Source organism: Montipora foliosa, chromosome 9 (genome assembly GCF_036669935.1).
Source record: "Montipora foliosa isolate CH-2021 chromosome 9, ASM3666993v2, whole genome shotgun sequence".
NCBI classification, from domain to species: Eukaryota; Metazoa; Cnidaria; class Anthozoa; order Scleractinia; family Acroporidae; genus Montipora; species Montipora foliosa.
The window spans coordinates 302,501-312,500 of record NC_090877.1 but is presented as its reverse complement, the minus strand read 5'-3'; the positions used below and the strand labels follow the sequence as shown (position 1 = coordinate 312,500).

The 10,000-nt window shown below is 37.8% G+C and overlaps 1 protein-coding gene across 8 annotated transcripts in view; it reads left to right on the top strand.

Moving 5' to 3' along the window:
* Positions 1–10,000, top strand: part of LOC137970733 (tetratricopeptide repeat protein 28-like) — a 36,004-nt gene that overhangs the window by 15,263 nt on the left and 10,741 nt on the right. Inside the window, exon 7 of one of the 8 annotated variants that reach the window (XM_068817274.1) lies at positions 9,149–9,376. The exons of the other annotated variants lie outside the window; for them this stretch is intronic. The gene's annotated coding sequence lies outside the window, so the exon portion shown is untranslated. The remainder of the gene's footprint in view (positions 1–9,148; positions 9,377–10,000) is intronic. 8 annotated transcript variants of the gene reach the window in all.

Below are 10,000 nucleotides of genomic sequence, written 5' to 3'. Positions count from 1 at the left end.
CAAAACAAGTTCGCTTTTACACCAAGTAATAGCAAGCAATAATTAATATGAATATTCCTCGTTCTAAAGCCAAGCACGCAAAACAAGTTGGCCTTTACACCAAGTAAAAGCACGCAATAATTATTATGAATATTCCTCGTTCTATAAGCCAACCACGCAAAACAAGTTCGCTTTTACACCAAGTAATAGCGCGCAATAATTATTATGAATATTCCTCGTTCTAAAGCCAAGCACGCAAAACAAGTTGGCCTTTACACCAAGTAAAAGCACGCAATAATTATTATGAATATTCCTCGTTCTATAAGCCAACCACAAAAAACAAGTTCGCTTTTACACCAAGTAAAAGCACGCAATAATTATCTTGAATATTCCTCGTTCTGTAAGCCAACCACGCAAAACAAGTTCGCTTTTACACTAAGTAATAGCGCGCTATAATTATTATGAATATTATAAGCCAAGCACACAAAACAATTTACACCAAGTAAAAGCGCGCTATAATTATTATGAATATTCCTCGTTCTGTAAGCCAACCACGCAAAACAAGTTCGCTTTTACAACAAAGAAAAAGCATGTACGCAATAATTATTATGAATATTCCTCGTTCTAAAGGCAACCAGGCAAAACAAGTTCGCTGTTATACCAAGTAAAAGCGCGCTATAATTATTGTGAATGTACCTCGTCCTTAATAAGCCAAGCACGCAAAACAAGTTGGCCTTTACACCAAGTAAATGCACGCAATAATTATTATGAATATTCCTCGTTCTATAAGCCAACCACGCAAAACAAGTTTGCTGTTACACCAAGTAAAAGCACGCAATAATTATGATGATTATTCCTCGTTCTATGAGCCAACCACGCGAAACAAGTTCCCTGTTACACCAAGTAAAAGCACGCAATAATTATGATGAATATTGCTCATTCTATAAGCCAACCACGCAAAACAAGTTCACTTTCACACCAAGTAATAGCGCGCTATAATTATTATGAATATTATAAGCCAAGCACACAAAACAAGTCCGCTTTTACACCAAGTAATAGCGCGCTATAATTATTGTGAATGTACCTCGTCCTATAAGCCAAGCACGCAAAACAAGTTGACCTTTAAACCAAGTAAAAGCACGCAATAATTATCATGAATATTTCTCGTTCTGTAAGCCAACCACGAAAGCAAGTTGGCTTTTACAACAAAGAAAAGGCATGTACGCAATGATTATTATGAATATTCCTTGTTCTAAAGCCAACCACGCAAAACAAGTTCGCTTTTACACCACGTAATAGCGCGCTATAATTATTATGAATTCATAAAGGCCACCTTTTCCAGCGAACAGTTTTTTGAAACAACATATTTGCTATTAGAGGCAAAAACCCCTTCCTATTTCATTACGTGCGTGAAGAGAAAAAACTCAGTCGTGTCAAATATGCGCAATATTACAACAAACTAAAATTTCAGGATCAAACCGTTTCCATGAAGAACCTTTTCCTTGAATAATGAAGCACAAAATAGACGACAAGCTTTCTTTCAAATAAGCCTTGGCTGTCACATTTCCAATTATTTTTTCTTACCTGAAGACTGTGCAGAGTTGATCACAGATCCACGTAAGGTGTTCGATTCGTTCTCTGTCTTTTCAAAACAAAATTGAAAATAGAGCTAAATATTGTTACCTCTTACCATTAATTATCTGAAAATAAGTCCTACAATCTTCTAATTTGCAAAATCAAAAAAAAGAATGAAACTGGAAGTATGAGACAAGATATTACAAAGTCATAAATGCTAGCGCCCTCATTTTTTGAATGACCTTTACAAAAGAGTGATAAATGTATTTTTTTGGATTATAGTCTCTATAACTTAATCAATAAGACTGGAATTTTGCAGAGTGGTTAAGCATTTGAATCAAAAACCCTCTGAGGGGAGTCAGAATGTATGGCAAAAACATCTACTTCGTGTACAAAACACAGATGACATAAAATAATGGAAACAGGCGACAAGAAACAATATCACACCAAAACATAACGTCTTGCAAACAGTAGTTAAACAATAATTATGTTACCATTTGTGTCTGGTGCCCCACGAAGGAGCCATATTAAATTAAAGATGAACTGTCCAAGTGAAATTAAGATTGGTTACTTAATAGTAATACATGAAGCCGCAGTTAACCTAGCAACCTTTGTAGCTTTCTTAATTGGTGTTGATAGAAGAATCCTCCTTACAAGAAGGGGTTTCTCTCCACTAACTAAAACATTCACTAATTAGCAGGTAGTTTGAGGGGAATATTGTGTGTGAATGGTGGCTGAGTTGAGGAAACATCATACACAAAAGTTAGGGTTAGTCTGTAGAATGAGGGGGAGAAATTTACAAAGCAAACTCTCAACCCCAAAATAAGGCTAACAAATGAAACAAATTCTGTGTGAAATTAAAAACTTTAATCACAGAAACAGCCAGATAGTACATGTATGAAAAACTGAATCACGTAGGAGGGATTAACAAATATTTGACCATAAAAATTATTCAGCAGACGTGGCCGGCTTGGCGGTGATATCTGCAAAAAGGCTCGTGGTGTATGAGGCCACCTAAGCAGAAACAGCCACAAGTCAAAAAGGGACCTTGCCGAGTGCTGGAATATGTACTCACTAGATGCAGATGTAGAAGTCCTTTAAGGCCTTTCACCGACACCTTGAAAACAATATGAAACAGAGAGTTACTGTATTGATATGTACTATTTGATTAAGTAAAAGGGCTAGATCGGACAAATTTTTTTTTCTTTTCTTTAAGTAAGCCCTCAGACCCCCAAAAATAGATGCCTGTGATCCTTGAGTGTGAAATAGTTATGCTATATTTTTTAAGTTCTCTGTGTTGTGTTGCTAGTCAAGCCTAACAATAAATACAGTCATTGTTATTTTTTAAGGTATGTTCCAGGGCTCATGCTCTTAATTATTTTATTTATGTTTCACACTGTGGAACAAAATGTGATCATATTGATCAGCCACAGGTTAGCTTATTTGTTGGGGCCAAAGTGCACAAAGGCAAAGAAAATAATATGGGGTTTGGGAGAGGATGGCGAGTCTTAAACGTAGCAGTAGTGATAGGCTACAAATTGCTTTTCTTCAGGGAAGAATATTCTACAAGGAACTGGAATCATTGCTTTGTCCTCAGATGGTACAAAATATGAAGGAGTTGCCATGGAATAGTATGGCTTTTTTGCATAGCCATACCTAAGGGGGCAAGGACATGATATTTACAATAACTTATCAGTTTTGCATTGTTTTGCTATGATCCATTTTAAGTTTAGTCTATATATTACCTCGAGATCAAACATTGTTTGCCATGTTATGAAGTGTTCTTACACATCTGTCCTTCTGTGGAATGTTTGTTTCCAGGCTTTAAAGTAATTAAGTAGTTGGTTTAAGTTGGTAACACGTTGATCTGTTATTGACTGCAGTGGACTGTTATCTTTGAAGACATTCCAAAGCATTTCACATTTTCATAAGTTGTTGTATCTTTTCTGTGGTGTTTTCATGCAAAGCCATGTCTTTGCAAACTTTTTCGGACAGAGTATTAACAGCAAGCTTCACTCGTATTTTATTTAAATTATCAAGATGGAATTACAAGCGCCCTGATTAAACCGTATTTGTTGTTTGTTGATTTTCCCAAGCGGGTGAAATCTTGCAAATAGTTTTAAAATATTGTTGGTAAAATTGCCTGCGGCGGGGAATCCGATTCGTCGGGAGCGATTTTAAGTGAGCAAGTTTGAAGTTCTGAAACGCTGCTATATCCAAATATATCCACCTGGTTTTTTACTATGTTATGTAAAAGCTATCGATCTTAAACATATGTAAAATTTAGAGTGGAGTAATGTGGAGTACTCCTAAAAGAAGCAGCGGAACACGGCTTGGTCAGCATACCGGTCGTTTCGCCACCGTATGAAGTCGGTTCGCCAACGTCCAAAAACACCTTTTTCGTTGAAAATAATTGTCAATTAGATAACTTGCAATTCACTTCATGAGAGGGATTGTTGATGTGAACCGCCATATTTGTTATTGAACCTTTCAATGCGCCCCAATCCCCCCTCAAATTTTATTAGTTTTCTTTATTGATAGTTTATTGCTGGTCATATTCTTTTGCAAACTTGGTGGCTCCTAAAGGAGCCGTTTTTTGGTTGTGAATTTTACTGACTTCTCCAGTTTCCACGAGTGGGGCCGTTGAGATGTGAGCACGTTTTCAGCAACTGTGCGGCGGTCTTCTCTTTCCTTTCGTACTTCTCCCAGCTGTCGAATAGCCTCGCCTGTTTCGATACTGCTTCAGTTTTTCATCAGACACAAATACTAGGATATTGATTAGTAGAAAGAGGTTTAGATAGTTTTACTAATACTTGGAAGCTGCATATGCATAACGTTTTCGAGTTCGATTCCTTACTATAATACTTGGAAACTGTTTTCCGAGTTCGATTCCGAATATTGCGTTGTCTTTATCTTTACTTTAATGCTCATCGTCGATGTTGTCATTTGTCGCAGCCATCGCAGAGGAGCACTTCCAGTCTCGCTGTTACTTCCTCATTGCAATAGATACAATAATAGCTTTCCATCTCGAGTGACTCTTGTAAACAGATTTGATCAGCGAAAATACTTCGATAACATGGGTTGAATTGAACAGAAAATCACAGCCCTTTTATACAGCAATGCCTGATTAAGCCGGATCAAACTCGCAGGAATTTGATTGGCAGATATTGTTGGTGTTATCTGTTCTTTCTTGTAGTTACATATCATTAAACGTTTAAACAATATGCTATTTAAGTTGAAAACGTTCTCACCTCCTTTGCAACATGCCGCACAAGTGAAGTTAATGAGCTCACATTGTTCTTATCGCATTTCTAATTCTTCCCGTAACAGAGAGAAAAGAGACCGGTAGAGAAGCAGGCTGGAAGGGGAACATTTAATAGTTGAGTTGGGGAAGGAAAAAGTTTTGCCGGAAATATTTAATCAGTGTTTCAAACAATGCATAAACCCTCTGCGAGAGTAGAACAAACACGTAGGCGAAATTTGCAGGAAACAATTGAACGTGTCTAAGCGCGTAATCAAACAAACATATTTCAACTCGATGGCTCTTTAACTACGCAAATGTTTAATAAAAAGGTTTTACAGCCGGTTTATGTTCACAAATAAAGCCGTGGATGGCGTGGGAGACAAAGAGGGAGAGAGAGAGATTGGGGAGAGTGAAACGAACATTTTCAAGCCGAATCAAACAATTCATCTTGGATCAAAGGTCACATTATCTTCTTTTGGTAATTTGTAAATAAAATTCAGATCTATTTCACAAAGTATTTTGGACGTTGGCGAACTGACATTATTAGACGTTGGCAAATAGACTTCATACGTTGGCGAACAGGTCGTTGGCGAGCTGACACGTTGGCGAAACGACCGGTTACTCTTGGTCACGGTAAGCGGGACATACCTGCATTCGACACTGTCTTACTTCAGTCAAATTTAAGCAGCTTCCGACGAAAATACTTGACAGACAAAATAGTATTGAGTTTTGGGTCAAAAATATCAAGAAGGCCTTTAAATAATACACTAATGGTGGCCCAAAAATAAAGAAAGAAACGCGGAAGGAGCGCTCGTGCCAGTCCTTCTCCGCATCGCACATTGGACCAAGAGCGGAATGCCCGTTTCACCGCCCTATGGACGCCCTATGTATAAGCGCCATGCTGCTGACTGCTGACCAAAACGAAAAGGACGCACTAGTTCCCGATCCTGTCTCTCACGTGTTATCCAAGATGGCGGAAGATGACAATCTTTCTACAGAGCAAGATTCGAAAGATACTGGAGTTCATTGAAAGGATTAAGTGCTGACTTGGAGTGTGTAATTTTCGAGAGTAATGCATCATGTTCCTTTTGGAATAAGGCCGATTATGAGACTCAGAGAGCATCAAACAAGGTAATCCGTTGATTGGTTTTTCGCACAACCTATTGAATACATCGGAATAAAAGCTTTCTTTTTCATTTCTCCATGTACAGAGTGCTTTTATGTTCAAAGTTCGGAGCCTTTAAAGGACATTGCGTAAGCTAAGTAAATGTATTAACTCGAAAGATATCACATTCACATTCATAAGCTATTTCAGAGAGCTATGTGACCTTTAAATGGTATTGCAATAGTAATGGCATATGCTTTACACAGACTCAACTATGTAATGTAGCAAGTTACATAGTTATTACATAGCAAGTAAGGAGCAGTAAATAGCCTTTATATAGCTCAACATAGTTATATGATAAACTTTACATATGTCTGGTTCTACAATGGAATTTTCTTACTTCTTTAATTTTATACATAATAAGAAACTGCATGCTAAACATTTCTTTAAGTTTTTATCTGAAAAGAGTTGAATTTATAGAATAGAAACTGTAATAAACTAAAAATTTGTTTCATTTGAGAAATATTAAAATTGTTAACAAGCTGTAGACTATTGCTAGTTTATTTCCAGTTTCAAAAGAAGAAAGAGAAACTGTCATTTTCTGGCAGCACCTGATAGATGTATCAAATTCCAACTATTTCCATCTTTTGAAAGAACCCAAAACTTGCAAAAACTGGAAAACAATTTCTGGAATAACAGCTGGAATTTGACTCTGGAATAAAGCTGTCACATTTTAGAAATTTCCAGAAATTTCCAGAACTTAACAGAAAGCTTGAAATTCATTTTGCAAGGGGTCAGTGCCAAATTTGTGCGAAATTCGATTGTCAAAAAGCATCTTGGTATATGGCTTTCTCAAACGAGACTATAATCACCGGAATAAGCAATGTTTCCGCTGCAATTAAATTCAATAAAATTTTTGGGTAAATGAAACTGAGGTTTTTTGAGGCCCAACATGCTGTTTGTCAACAAAAGTCGACCTTTGACCACCAAAGCAGAGGCAAGGTATATTGAAACCACACACGCTAATCTCGATTTATTCACTAAACAATTCGAGACTCTAGGTTTACTGACACAATACAACGTGAATTGACTGGAACTACTGTAGGTCAAGGGGAACGTGTCATTGAAGTTTAACTGTCTTGGTTTAAGAGTGACATATCCGGTGATTAAAATAACTGACCTAAAAATTTGCATACCAGCAAGATTCATTCCATTCCATATTTTTGGGCAAACAAGTTTCCTTAATTCACTTTGTGAACATACCTGCAAAACAAAGAAAGGTATCCCCCTTTATGTAAGCATACGCTTCTTGGATTTTCCTTGAAGCCCTCAAACAACCATTGAACCAGTCGAACGCTTCATGACTTTCGTGAGTTGTGCCGTGATTGTGTCGTCAGAGCTGTCACGCAAGAGAAAAGGACAAAGCACACAGACCATTATGACTGCATGCGGTTCTATTCTGAGTTTGTTGGGGGAATTTGTGGCCCAAGTTCTGACAATCCAGCAAACGTTCAATGCGTAATAACAGCAAAATGTGATAAGGACATCAAGGCACACATGAGAAGTTATAAAGTGTTGGATTCTTCTCTGGAGTGTTGGATTCTAACCCTGAAGCGAGTACATTGATCAGTGTAGCCAGATTGTATCACTGCCCGTGAAACTAATGGTTATTATTTTCTCATTAATTGCTTTTAAAAGGTGTTTTTGAGATAGATGATATAATTTTTGGGTACGACGATGTGCCCACGGCATTGTGATCGATTTGGAATCCGATTGAGATGTAATAAGAAAAATTACGCCTGCCCACATGAATGGGCATCACACATGGCAGTGAAAGGGGAGCGCGGATTAACCTTTGCTCAGTTTTAAAAACTTGACTTGCGCTTGACTTGCTGTTCTAGCGAAATTTCAACTATTTATAACCGAAGTTGTAGCACAGTGGCGAAGTTACCATGAAAACAAGATAGCCACTGAAAAACACGCTATATTTTATCTTTAAACGCGAATATCTCAAAAACGAACTCGGTGACTCCCATTTTTTATTGCTGGAGAGTAATTGGCAGGCTAAGACAAAACTCATTGCAAAGTTTAAAAAAATTCTTTGCAGCAGATTCATAGCCACCTTCACAATTGGGAAATTTTAATGTGGTTCTGAATCTGCTCCAGATTTTTTTTTAACTTTGCAAAGAGTTTCATCTTAAATTATATACTATAATAAAGTTTCTATATAACGCCTGCTCTCATTGGTTTAAACACTGTGCTTTATGAGAGTACAAAGCACGGAACAAACGAAAGCTCACGCCATCATCCGCAGAAATGGCAGATAAATTTCCGAATTTTTCCTTGGGTATTATTGAACAGTTTGTTTTCCAATTGTCATATCGGAAACGTGCAGGTTTTCATGGGCAACAATTCGGCCGGTTTTCACTGAACATAATTATTTAGATCCTCTTTTTTGCTGTTTTTTACGGACTGAAACATAGAGGCACTTGTTTTTCCTGAATAAGTCCGGCCGGGTGACTGAATCAGTTGGAAGGCTCTCTGGGTATAAATCGGCGTCTCAGTTACCGTGACTAACTGTACGAAATCAGTCAACTGATTCACTTTAGTAGGGAACGAGAGCAACAAGGTGAAAAAGAAATTTCTGTTAATAAGGTTTATAGAACAATGCTCTCAGCAAATAGGACAAGCCGGCAATGGACACCTTTTCATTTCTCTGCCCTCGAGTTAGAAGATCCAACTGAATCAGCCGGTTACCATTAATTTACAACTGAATCAGTTATTGACATAATAGCGATAATAGCGGAAGACCATCCCTACGAATTTCCTCGCACTCGCAGTAACTTTTGCTGTTCTCCGGGTCAACTCAATAAGTCGGGTTGTGTGACTGAATCAGTTGGAAGGCTCTCTGGGCAATCAAGCTTTTCGCGTACGAAATCAGTCAACTAAACAAGTCCACGAGACTTGACGCAGTTATCAGTGAGATAACTTTATGGTATATGGACCTATATGCAAAGAGATATATATGCATCACTGTTCATATGCTTCTGGAACTAAGGCGGACAACATCAGTGAATAAGCAAAGGAAAACAATCCACCACGCCAATGTAAATGACACCAACACCAGCGCAAATGTCACGGGCACGTGTCTACAATGTAATTCAATTCACAATCGCAATAATTGAATTTACCAGAGAATGATTCAAAGCTTTTTTTCTCCTTGTTCTTTTATTTTTCCTTTCTAGTTCCCCGCTAAAGCAAGGCTTCCAAGGCAAATAATTATTTACAGAATGTAAAAAAAAATTGACTAAGACACGGCAAGAAAAGCAGTCGATGTTTCTTGTTACAAAGGTTCTAAGGGGCGTGCAATTCATCGCAAGAGCTCGTACATTAAGGGCTTAATAAGTGTTTGTTTGATTGGGATCAAATCCAGATCTGCCTGCAAATGCCAACATTCATCCACAACGGGCGAAGTAAGTACATGTAATTGCTGTTTTTTCTTTAATTATTCGTGCGCGTGTGTAAAAATTATAAGTAATGCGGCTTTCTCAAAAAATAGCATGCCTTGACTGCGTTTTGGCTGATAAGGAACAAGTCCTTATTGCAAGTCATTTTTGCTCCCATAAATTAAACAGTGATTTAGCAGTCGGTATGAAAATTGTCTGCTTGAAGGTCACAAACAGTTTCAATATTGACGGTGAGTCAAAGATTGCTTTATGTTCATAAAGAAATTAAAGAATAAATAATGTGTAAAAAAATTGGCATGAACACAGGGCTCTCCCTAGTTTTCAGCACAACTGGTTGGGGCCTTTTCAAACCGGTAAAGCATTTGGTTAATGTTGGACGTTCTGCAACGGATAAGCGAGTTCTGAACGTTTGCAGGCGGTAATAAGTGCTCTTACAAGCGGTAGATTTTACCGGTTACCGCCTAATAAGGAGAACCCTGGAACGTGGTTGCTTTTCATTGGCTCGGACAAAACTGCTTCAGTTGTGGTTTGATTTGAGCCAGACAACTTGTCATCACAAGAATTACGATTGGCGGAGAGGGTATGAAACATTCAACTGATTCAGTACTGATAAGCCACCACTTGATATTT